Source organism: Podarcis gaigeae (genome assembly GCF_964106915.1).
Source record: "Podarcis gaigeae genome assembly, chromosome: Z".
Lineage (NCBI taxonomy): Eukaryota > Metazoa > Chordata > Lepidosauria > Squamata > Lacertidae > Podarcis > Podarcis gaigeae.
Window position 1 is genome coordinate 16,916,571 of NC_139691.1, and position 10,258 is coordinate 16,926,828.

Here is a 10,258-nt window from a genome sequence, read left to right on the forward strand (position 1 = left end):
TGGTTAGAACAATAAACTTACGATGAATATATGATTAAAAGCTATTCCATATATGAAAAACAAAACTTCAAAACAATTTCAAAATCAGTACATATACAGACTGGCATAAGGATCTCAGCTTAAGTCTTGCTGAAAAGAAAGGATAATTCATTTTTAGAACTTTTTGATACTTTGCAATATTTCCCTTGGCCATTTAATTAAACAACAAATTATTCATTCATGGAGCTGTGTGGCCATGGGCATAGCCAAATTTTTTTTTGGGGGGGGCAGGCTTTATGTTGGGGAGGGGCAGAGCCAAGTTATTTGTGATGCAATTGGTTATTTTTATTTATTTACTTGATTTGGGGAGTTGCCCCCTCCCCAGCCTACGACAATGTGTGTGGGTTTTGTTACAACCCAACCCAAGCTATTGTTTACTCCGAAATAAAACCCACTACATTTGGGCAGGCCCATTCCAAGGACAGCTGTGTGGATTAGTGTAGTGATTAGAGTCTCGGGCTAGCACATCGGAGACCAGGGTTCAAATTCTCCCACTCAGCAACATGCAAGTCATTGGATGTTGACCTTGAGCCACTTCCTCTCAGCCTAGCCTTCCTCAAGGGGCTGTGGCAATGATAAAATGGAGGGGAGGAGAAGAGCCACCACAGAGCTGGTTGGAGGAAAAGTGGGGTATAAACCATATACGTAGTAATGGAAATGAATGTGGTCTGCAGTCTGGTCTCAGGCATGTTTGCCTCCAGAGTAAGCTTACTTCGGATGTTTACTCCGAAGTAAATATGAAGAAGATCATTGGCATGCAACTCGGTGTGAAAAAAGAAAGATCCACGGATAATTCAGTGTGGCTTAAGTCTGCAGAAGGGATCACAGCCTTAATAGCGCAAATATACCTACCCAAACCAGCCCATGGGGTGTTAAAAATCGCGGGAGAAGAAGGGTTAAAAAGCCTGCCTGCCTCACTCCTTCCCTTTTTAATGGGAAATGCAGCTGTTTCTCCTCCTCTCTTTCTCTCCCCCCCCCCACCCGTCTTCTAATTTCGATCCTGCTGGAGATAATGATGAGCCGCGGGGGTTGGGGGGGGGAAGAGGAAGGGGTGCAATTAAATTGCACGGCGTTGCAACGCATGAGCCCTCTCGGCGCCCCTTCTCCGACGCCCCCCACCCCCAAAGGAGGCGCTCCCCTCTAGGGGTGAACTTTAAAAACGCGCGCGCACGCATGCACACGTGTAAATAATACTAATAATGACGGCGACCACAACTGCAAGCAAAATAATAATAATGATAAATAAGAGACTACAATTGCCATGATAATATAAATAACAATAAATGACAGACGGCAATTCTCAGCAAACTGATATTAATTAGCAATAGGCTGCAATTGCCAGCAAAATGATAATATACACTTGCCAGCAAAATAATAATAACAGACTACAATTCCCAACACCGTAATAAAAGCAGAATCATAGAATAGATTACAATTGGCAGCAAAATAATAATAAACTACAATAATTATTATTAATAATAACTAGACTACAATTCCCATCATAATCAACATTAATAAAAGACTACAATTCCCAGCAAAATCACCCTCATCAATAAAAAACTACAATCCCCAGCGAGGGGGGTCTTTCTCCTCCGGGCTTGCCATAGCAAGCGAGCAGCAAGGCATGCTGGGAATTGCAGTTCCTTCGCCCCCCCTTTCCTCGCGACTGCCCGCGGGGAGTCTCTGTCCGTTCTCGGCGGCTCCCTTTTTACATCTGGAGCGTGGGGGGATCCGGCGGGAATGGGCAGGAGCCGCCGCGGGGGAGGAGGAAGCCAGCCGGGCTGGGCTTTGCACTTTGGGCCTTAGAGAAGCCTCCGCGTCAGCCGAAGACGCTTTTCAGAGCAAGAAATGTGAGCTGTGAAAAAAGAAAGAAAAAAAGAAAGAAAGAACCCAAATTAATAAATCCCCCCTTTTTTTGGTTTGGTTGGTTCTGCCCTTGGGCGATCACTGAGCCTCCGGGAGGCTGCCGTAACCGCCTGCCTGCCTTCGCCCACGGAAAAAACTGCAAGAGATCCAGCCAGGAGGAAGAAGCTTTGGAAAGAGATGCAAGGAGGGATCGGACTTTTGGATCTCTCCCCCCCCCCCACGCCCCACAGAGCAGCTGCTTTGCATGCAGAAGGTCCCCTAGTTAGTAGCGAGGATTCTGAAGTAGCTGGACCAGTGGTCTGACTTGGTAAAAAGCAGCCCCCTCTGTTCCTGGGAGGTGCTTTGGCTTAGTGGTAGAGCACCTGCTTTGCATGCAGAAGTTCCCAGGTCCAGCCCCCCTCCGGCCTTCCAAGCAAGGCAGGCGAAAAACTTCCTGAAACTCTGGAGAGTTACTTCTGGTCAGTGCGGCAAGACTGGGCTAAATGGAACAACAGCCTGGCTCCGTGGAAGGTAGGGTACCAGCTCTGCATGCAGAAGGCTGCCGACTCAATCCCTGGCATTGGGGCTTCTGTGTGCAAAGTAGATGCTCCACCACTGAGCTGCTGCCCATTCCCTAAAAATAAAGAAAGATTCTAGTCCTCATGGTTCTGAATGTTGAACACAGGAAGCTGCCTTCCCCTGCATCTTGCTCACTACCACATGCACTCATTGGCAATAGCTCTCTAGGGCTTGAAAGTCTTTCCTAGCTCTGCTTGGAGATGCCCTTGGGGATCGAACCTGGGAACCTCTGCCTGCAAAGCCAGTGGCCTGCTGCTGAGCTGCATCCTTACCCTGATCAAAGAGCAAGGCCTGCTTGTTTTATCCTCCACGCTCCTTCTTCTTTACCTGGAAGAGCCTTAGAGGTGTGCCCAGAGCACCCCCTATTATTATTCCAAAAGCAGGCCCATCCCACGCAGTGTGTGCCCCTGCTGGCATGCAGAGGCCCTAGTTGGCTGCTCAATTTCAGCTCTCTTGCTTCCGGGAATGAAAGCACTCCAGGAACTAAGAACGAAAGCCAATCCTACACTGTTTTTAAGCAGACGGCCATCTGTCAGGGGTTCTTTAGCTGTGATTCCTGCTTTGTAGGGGGTTGGACTAGATGCCTCTTGGGGTCCCTTCCCGCTCTACAATTCTATGATTATATGAAATACATTTCCTCCCAGGGAAGTGCGTGTATTCAACCTCTGTGCGGCCATGATGCTTTTAAAAGCATATTGCAAACTGGCTCTTGCTTGGGAATAAGAGGAATCCTGCTGGATCAAGCCAATGGCCCTTCTTGTCCAGCATCCTGTTCTCACTGTGGCCAACCAGATGTCTATTATGAGAAGCCTGCAAGCAGGAGCTGCTGGAGCGAGTTGCTTGATTGGAGCTGGCCTTGCAGTGACCTGGCCCACCCTCGTTGACATGTGGCCCTCAGAAGGCTGACAAAAGTCCGCAGTCCATGAGTTATCAAAACTTTGGAAGATTCATTTTTGCATACCTGAAGCTGGAAGGAAACCATAGGATTTTAGAGTTCAAAGGTACCCCAAGGCCATTGAGTCCAGCCCCATGCAATGCAAGAATCACAACTAAAGAATCCCGGATAGATGGCCATCCAACTTAAAACCTCCAAGGAAGGAATCTCCACCACCTTCTAAGGGAGTCCATTCCCCCGTTAAACATCTCTTGCCGTTCAGAAAGTTCTTGCTAAAGCTTAGTTGGAATCTCCTTTCCTTGTCATTTGAATCCCTTGGTTTGGTTCCTACCCTCCAGAACAGCAGAAAACGAGCCTGCGCCTTCTTCCGAGGGATTCCGTTCCATTGTCAAACAGCTTATAATTGGGGAGACAGGATGAGATTTTTATTTTGACATCCCTCTCCCAAAGGGCTACCTGGCAGTACCCAGTCGCTGCCTTTTTCAAAGATGTGGGCTAGAACCTCTGACACAGATCACTATTACAAAACAAAATGTTGGTAGACTTTGCAAGGGATTCTAGCAGGAGTTCATGGAGTGGACCAGAGTATGTGTCTGTGTGGGTTACCAGCTGAAAGCAACTGGAGATGTGTGCCCTGGAGGCAAGGGGTTTAGTAGTAATAAGAATAAAAATAAAGTTCCTGTACAGATACATATTTTTTTGAATGCCCCCAAATTAAAAGAATGGCAGCTCCATTTCTCTCCCCCATCCCCGCAAAGGATTTCACCTCATTGCCCAAGTATAGCTGAAATGAAACAACTGATTTTGAAAGGGTGCTTGCCAATTATGTATAGTCTTAGGCACCACAAATGTAGAGTGGGTCCAGAAATCTACAGTGGTTCTGTTTGCTTGTTGGGCATTAATTTCCCTTAAGTATTTAGACAAACAAAATTAGAGCTTCATTGCCAGTAGGAAGAGTTGCAACCTTAATCAATCTAGCATTCCCTCTGCTTCACAATATTCTTTTCTTAAATAAGTGACTTCACTTGCTTTATTTATTTATTCCTGATTTTTTATTTTTCTGATGTCTGATTTTTTTGATTTTTTTATTTCAAAATTCAAAAAAATCATAAAATCAAAAACACACATACAAAAGCCAATAAAAAACAAAAAGCAAACTAAACAAATAAAACAAAAACCATTGAATGATTTTTCCTGATTTTTTATTTTTTTATTTTTCCGATTTCTGATTTCTGTGATTTGTGACTTTTTCATTTCAAAAATCAAGAATTCAAAAAATCAGAAACACATACAAATAGTAAATAAAAAACAAAAAAGCAAACTAACCAAATTAAACAAAAAAAATTCACCTGCATTTTTTAAAGATAGGAATAAAATGTTTTCAAGTATATGTGTCATAACGAGCTAGCCTTTTCTTTTTTATCTAGTTGTTTACAAAATTGAAAGTAGGCATTTTGTTGGTCAATTTGTTCAGACGTGATTGTGTCTGAATGTCCAGTCTATGTAATAATATAAGCTGCATAAATCAGTATAATTTATCCATCCCTTTTATTTCAAGAGTTGTCAGTCTAAAGAGATGAATGAATGCATCATTCATTCTTTCATCTCTTAGCATTGGAAATTTTTGACTTTGTACCACCCCAGTGCAACTGGAATGTTTGTGGAGGAAACTTTTGAGTCTCAAAAGTTCAGATATATGTTTTTTTAATCAGCTAAATAAATTGGGGGTGGGGGTAACTGAGACAAGTACCAAGGGAACTAGTGGCAAAGATTTTTTTTTTTTTAAAAATAAAATTAAAAGCATAACATTGAATCTGGAATAGAAACATTTTTAGACCTTGTTTTTGGAGGCAGTAATGTTCGAAAGCACGCCAAAAAGTGCAAGTAGATAAATAGGTACCGCTCCGGCGGGAAGGTAAACGGCATTTCCGTGCGCTGCTCTGGTTCGCCAGAAGCGGCTTAGTCATGCTGGCCACATGACCTGGAAGCTATACGCCTGCTCCTTCAGCCAATAAAGCGAGATGAGCGCCGCAACCCCAGAGTCGATCACGACTGGACCTAATAGTCAGGGGTCCCTTTACCTTTACCTTTTAATGTTTGTGAATACCAGTTGCTGGCAACCACAGGAGGGGAGGGGAGCTCTTGTGCTCAGGTCCTGCTTGTGGGCTTCCCATTTTGGCACCTGGTTGGCCACAGTGAGAACAGGAGGCTGGACTAGATGGGCCTCCTTTGTCCTGACCCAGCAGGGCTCTTCTTAGGTTCTTGTTTTCAAAACAGGCTCTTTCATTAACAGAAAAGCTGTGTTTTCCTTCCCATGCCCTCAATTTTATAAGGAAGTTAGAGCAACAAAAAGTGAGAGCTGCAACAAAATTTTGCAGCGTGGAGTGTTATTCAGGTGTTCAGGTCAGCCAGCCACCCTCTCCCAGGACACTCCATTGCATTGTTGTTACCCCCACCCTTTGTCAGTCAGCATTCTGTGTCCACTGAGCATGGATTATTGTTGTTGTTTTTGGTCCCCTTAGTTATACAGCATAAGATAATTTGGTTTCCTCATAGTCTGCTAATAAATATCTTCATTTTAACTTTTCTTGGCTCCATTTCTCTTCCATAGCTATCAGTGCTCAACCCCTGAGTTTGGGCAATTGTGAATGAAGTCAGTTCACTTTCAGATGTGAACAGATCTGAATTCTGCACCCATTCCTATTTGATCATAGAATAAATTTTGTTGCTGCTGCTGAAATGAACCCTGTAATGTAGCTTATCATATGATTTCCGCCCCTGGTTTCCTGGATTCTGGTCTCGCGCTCTCACAAAAAACCAACAACACACACCGTTCTGACAGCCTTTCCTGCTGTGTAATACAGTGTGATGATTTGCTCCAGGAGTCTCAGCTGGGTGTAGACATGGACGACACCCCAAAAGGAGCTCTTCAAATATCTGATTGCTCCTGACAGGAACTCCACCCCCCACCCCCAGCTCTTGCACATGCTCTGAATCCTATTAGAACCCACATCTCTTCCATTTTGCTCTGGATTTTCCCAATAATGAGCTGTTGATAAAGAGCCCAGGAATAGAGAACACTAGCAGGTAAGTCAGGAGTGAACTTTTAATCTGGGAACTGCTTTGTATTGGTCATGATTGTTTTATGGGAATATGCAATTAAACTCCCTAAACTCCTTAAATATACTAAGGGGAGCTGCCTTACATTGTTCAAGGATGTGTGTGCACTTGTGAAGAGAGCCATGACTTGGAGCACAGAAGGCAGATTGAGAGTATGTGGGTCATAATCATAGGGGAGAAACAGCAGTGACCTTACTGTGGGTGTCTGCTAAAGACCACCAAGCCAGACTGAAGAATTGGGTGATGCTTTCTGATGCTTTCCTAGAGCAGATTACTAAACATTCAAAAAGGAGAGCTACAGTAGAGATGGGCGACTTCAACTGCCGTGGTATCTGCTGGGACTAAGGTCCAACAAATTCCTCCAATCCCTTGCTGAAAATTTCATTTCCCAGAAGGGGATAATGGTATCTTGGACCTGGTCCTCACCAAGGGGAAGAACTGATTGACTGAACTGGGAAACTTGGGAGGATGAGATTGTGAGTTCCTGGGTTTCATGATTACAGAGGCAAGGGAAAACTGAGTAGTCAAACATGCACATTTGACTTTAAGAAGGCTGATTTTAAAAAGCTTAAGGAGCTACTGGGTGAGATTCCAATGTTAGAATTTTTTTTTAAAAGGAGTTCAAGATGGTTGCTAGTTTCTTAAGGGGATGGGCTGCTCAAGACATGGGCCAAGCACTTCCACCCAATTTTCCAAATTATACCAACAACACAGAGCTACAATGTAGCGTCACTTACTCTCTGTAGCACCTATTCTTGCATGTGTGGCCATGCCTAGGAACTCCCTCCATATTGATATTATTGTACTGTTGATTTGTTCAGGCAAGCCTACCCAGATGTGTAATTCCATTGTGCACATTGGTTTTTTAAAATACATTGAATTTATCTGTACTTTCATAATTTTATTGTGCCTGTTGTTTTTAAATTCTGCTTTTTGCTGTATTTAAATGAGCATTTTATACCATTTCACGTAGAGATTTTAAACAGTATATAAAGCTATACAAATAAAAAAATTAATTAAATAATTTGTGAGCAATGGAAATAATAAGAACATAAGAGCCCTGCTGGATCAGGCCTGTGGCCCATCTAGTTCAACCTCCTATTTTCATAGTGGCCAACAAAACTTTTCTCCCTCTCTTATAACACTAGAACTCATGGACAGCCAATGAAGCTGAGTGTTGGAAGATTCAGGACAGGGGGGTGGGGGGTGGGAAGTCATTTTTCACGCAATGCAGAGTTAAACTGTGCAACCCACTCCCTCAGAGGGCAGTAATAGCCTACAACTTGGACGGTTTTAAAAGAGTATTGGAAAAATTCATGGAGAAAAAGGCTAATTATGGCTACTAGCCATGATGGCTATTCTCTTCCCACAGTGGAGAGAGTCAGTAATGCTTCTGGATAGCATTGCTAGAAAAAGCAGGAGTAGAGAGTAGTGTTTGGATCCTGCTTGAGGGTTGGCCACTGTGAGAATAGGATGCTTAGATTTATGTATAAGCTAAACAAGCTATAGCTTAGGGCCCCACTCTCTTGCCCCCCCCCCAAAGAATTTACTACTTCTTAATTGTATTTCAGTTCAACAATTACTTTGATAAAATACATATTTTGTTATGCTAACTGCCTCTCATCTCAAGACGGGGCTCCACCCATTTACTGACTAGCACATTCTTTGGATGTTAATATTCTGGTTTAATATCCCAGACCATTACTAGGCTTTGTTCTCCTAAGGACCAACAAGCTATCACCAGGCTTGCCTAGCTGTATCTTTTGGGCTTCAGAATTTGGCACAGTTTAACTTCCCAAACCTTGATTAATTCTATTTTTATTGAATCCAGGGATTCATGGTGTATGGCACCCTACAAACACATAACAGTGGTTTTCAAAGTAACGGGGGAAAATGGAATCAATCTTTTTTTTTTTCTTTTTATGGCCCCTGGTTCATGGAACCTTCCAAACCAGAAGTGGTTTTATGCCATGTGAAAGATCACTTAAGATGTGAAACTTCGAAGATGTGGAAGACAGAATAAAGTGTTGTTTGAAAGCATCCTAAGAAAACGTCAAAACACACGAAGAGTGGAATGTGCATGTTTTCAATTATTTCCCCCAACAATTATGACCTTAAAGCTAAAAGGACTAAAAAATAAGGACTATGTAAAATAATTAACTTGAAGATGAATTGGAAATTGTTCAGAGCTCCTCCCCAAAACAAACTTAATTCATGTCCCAGTCACTCCGCAATTACTGGAATTGGTTTTAGGTATCATTCAGAGATTTTCAAACTAATTTGGTGAACTTTGTTAAACTGATCTACAGTTCATTCCAAGCACTGCTGTGTCCTACTTTACAAGGCTGCTGTGTAAATTCCAAAGGCAATCTAGCAGAATATGATATGAACTATCTGAATAAATGAGAGGCTCACTGCATGGGATCATGGCTGCTTCTGGAAGGGAAATAGCAAACATTTCATTTCTGAGAGCACAGACTCCTGGGCCTTTGAGCATCCACAATGCTGGTCAGCATGCTGGCCCCTTGCAGGAGACACGTACCTGTGGATCCCATGGCGTGAACCAAGTCAGTTCCTCTGAAACTACCTTTTTAGAGTTTCCTATAAGCCACCAGCCACTTATCCAGAAGGATAGATTTCTGAATGGGGCTTCAGTGGGGGGTTGTGAGGTGGGGACAGGAGGGGAAGAGTGTGTGGAATAAAAGGTGCTGTGATCCTTTTGAATGACACCTTACAATCGTGACCCTGTGCCGCTGGGGACTGAGTGCTGCCTGTGTGAAATACACCTTTGCAAGACTGAAATTTCTGGTGTGTGTGTGTTTTAAGTATTAATATATATGTGGGGTGTGGACTGGGGAGGACATTGCGGTCATCCGTGGCACTGTCCCCCCTTAGGCTGAAAAAGTCCCCGGCAATAGCTTCTTTTCACTTGCCTGCAGCTGATGGGTGAATGTCCCAGTGACCACTGGAGGTCACTTTTTCAATAATATAGTTCAATCCAACTTTATTTGAGCGAATATCTTTTCATGCCGTAGTGTCTCTCATAAGCCGCCAGGCACAGGGAGAGAAAGAGAGGGAGAGAAAGGGGGAGAGGGGGAGAGAAGCAGCAGCAGGAAGATGAACAAATAATAGCAGAGGAAAGGAGGAATGAACTCTTAGCCAAACCAGAATAAATGGCGAAATACGGTATGTTGCTTATGGGAGAGGAAAGATAAAGGTTTGGAAAAAATGTTGCATCAGACCTGACTCATGCGATGTTCTCTGCAAACGTTCCTAAAGGATTGCATCTTATGCTAAATAGGCTATGTTGAAAGTCTCCAGGTGGACCAGGGACCCTGATTGCTGCGTTTCTTGTCATTGCAGGGATCACACAACAGGGGAGAGCTGCTCTTCCAAAACTGTGTGCCAGGCCAAGGAAGGCTAAAGTGGCGTTGAAGAATTTTGCCACAAGAAATAAATACACGTATTAAAAATGTTAGTTTTAGATAAGTGTGCCTAGTTGTGTCTCTGCATCACTAACCTCAACCCTGCCATGTTGGAATCCCTTGCAGACGACCACAGTGCCTGGGGAGAGGCAGTCAAGCTGTGTATCCATAGCAGTGATCAAATGAGAAATGACTGCTGAGAGGAGTGCAGAGAGAAGAAATGCCATGGTGTATCTGCATATGCACAACCGGACAAATTCATCTGCCCCAGCTGCAACAAAACATGTTTCTCCCATATTGGCCTACAGCCACAGTGGGTGCTGCAACCTTCCAACAGCTTGACCTCACCCCCAAA

At 43.7% G+C, this 10,258-nt stretch overlaps 1 long non-coding RNA gene across 1 annotated transcript; it reads left to right on the forward strand.

Moving 5' to 3' along the window:
* Positions 1-1,478: 1,478 nt before the first annotated feature.
* On the forward strand, positions 1,479-9,967 carry LOC310836822. The gene is made up of 2 exons (XR_014560230.1): positions 1,479-1,889; positions 9,842-9,967. It is a non-coding gene; the product is annotated as an uncharacterized lncRNA (long non-coding RNA).
* The last annotated feature ends 291 nt before the right edge of the window (positions 9,968-10,258 follow it).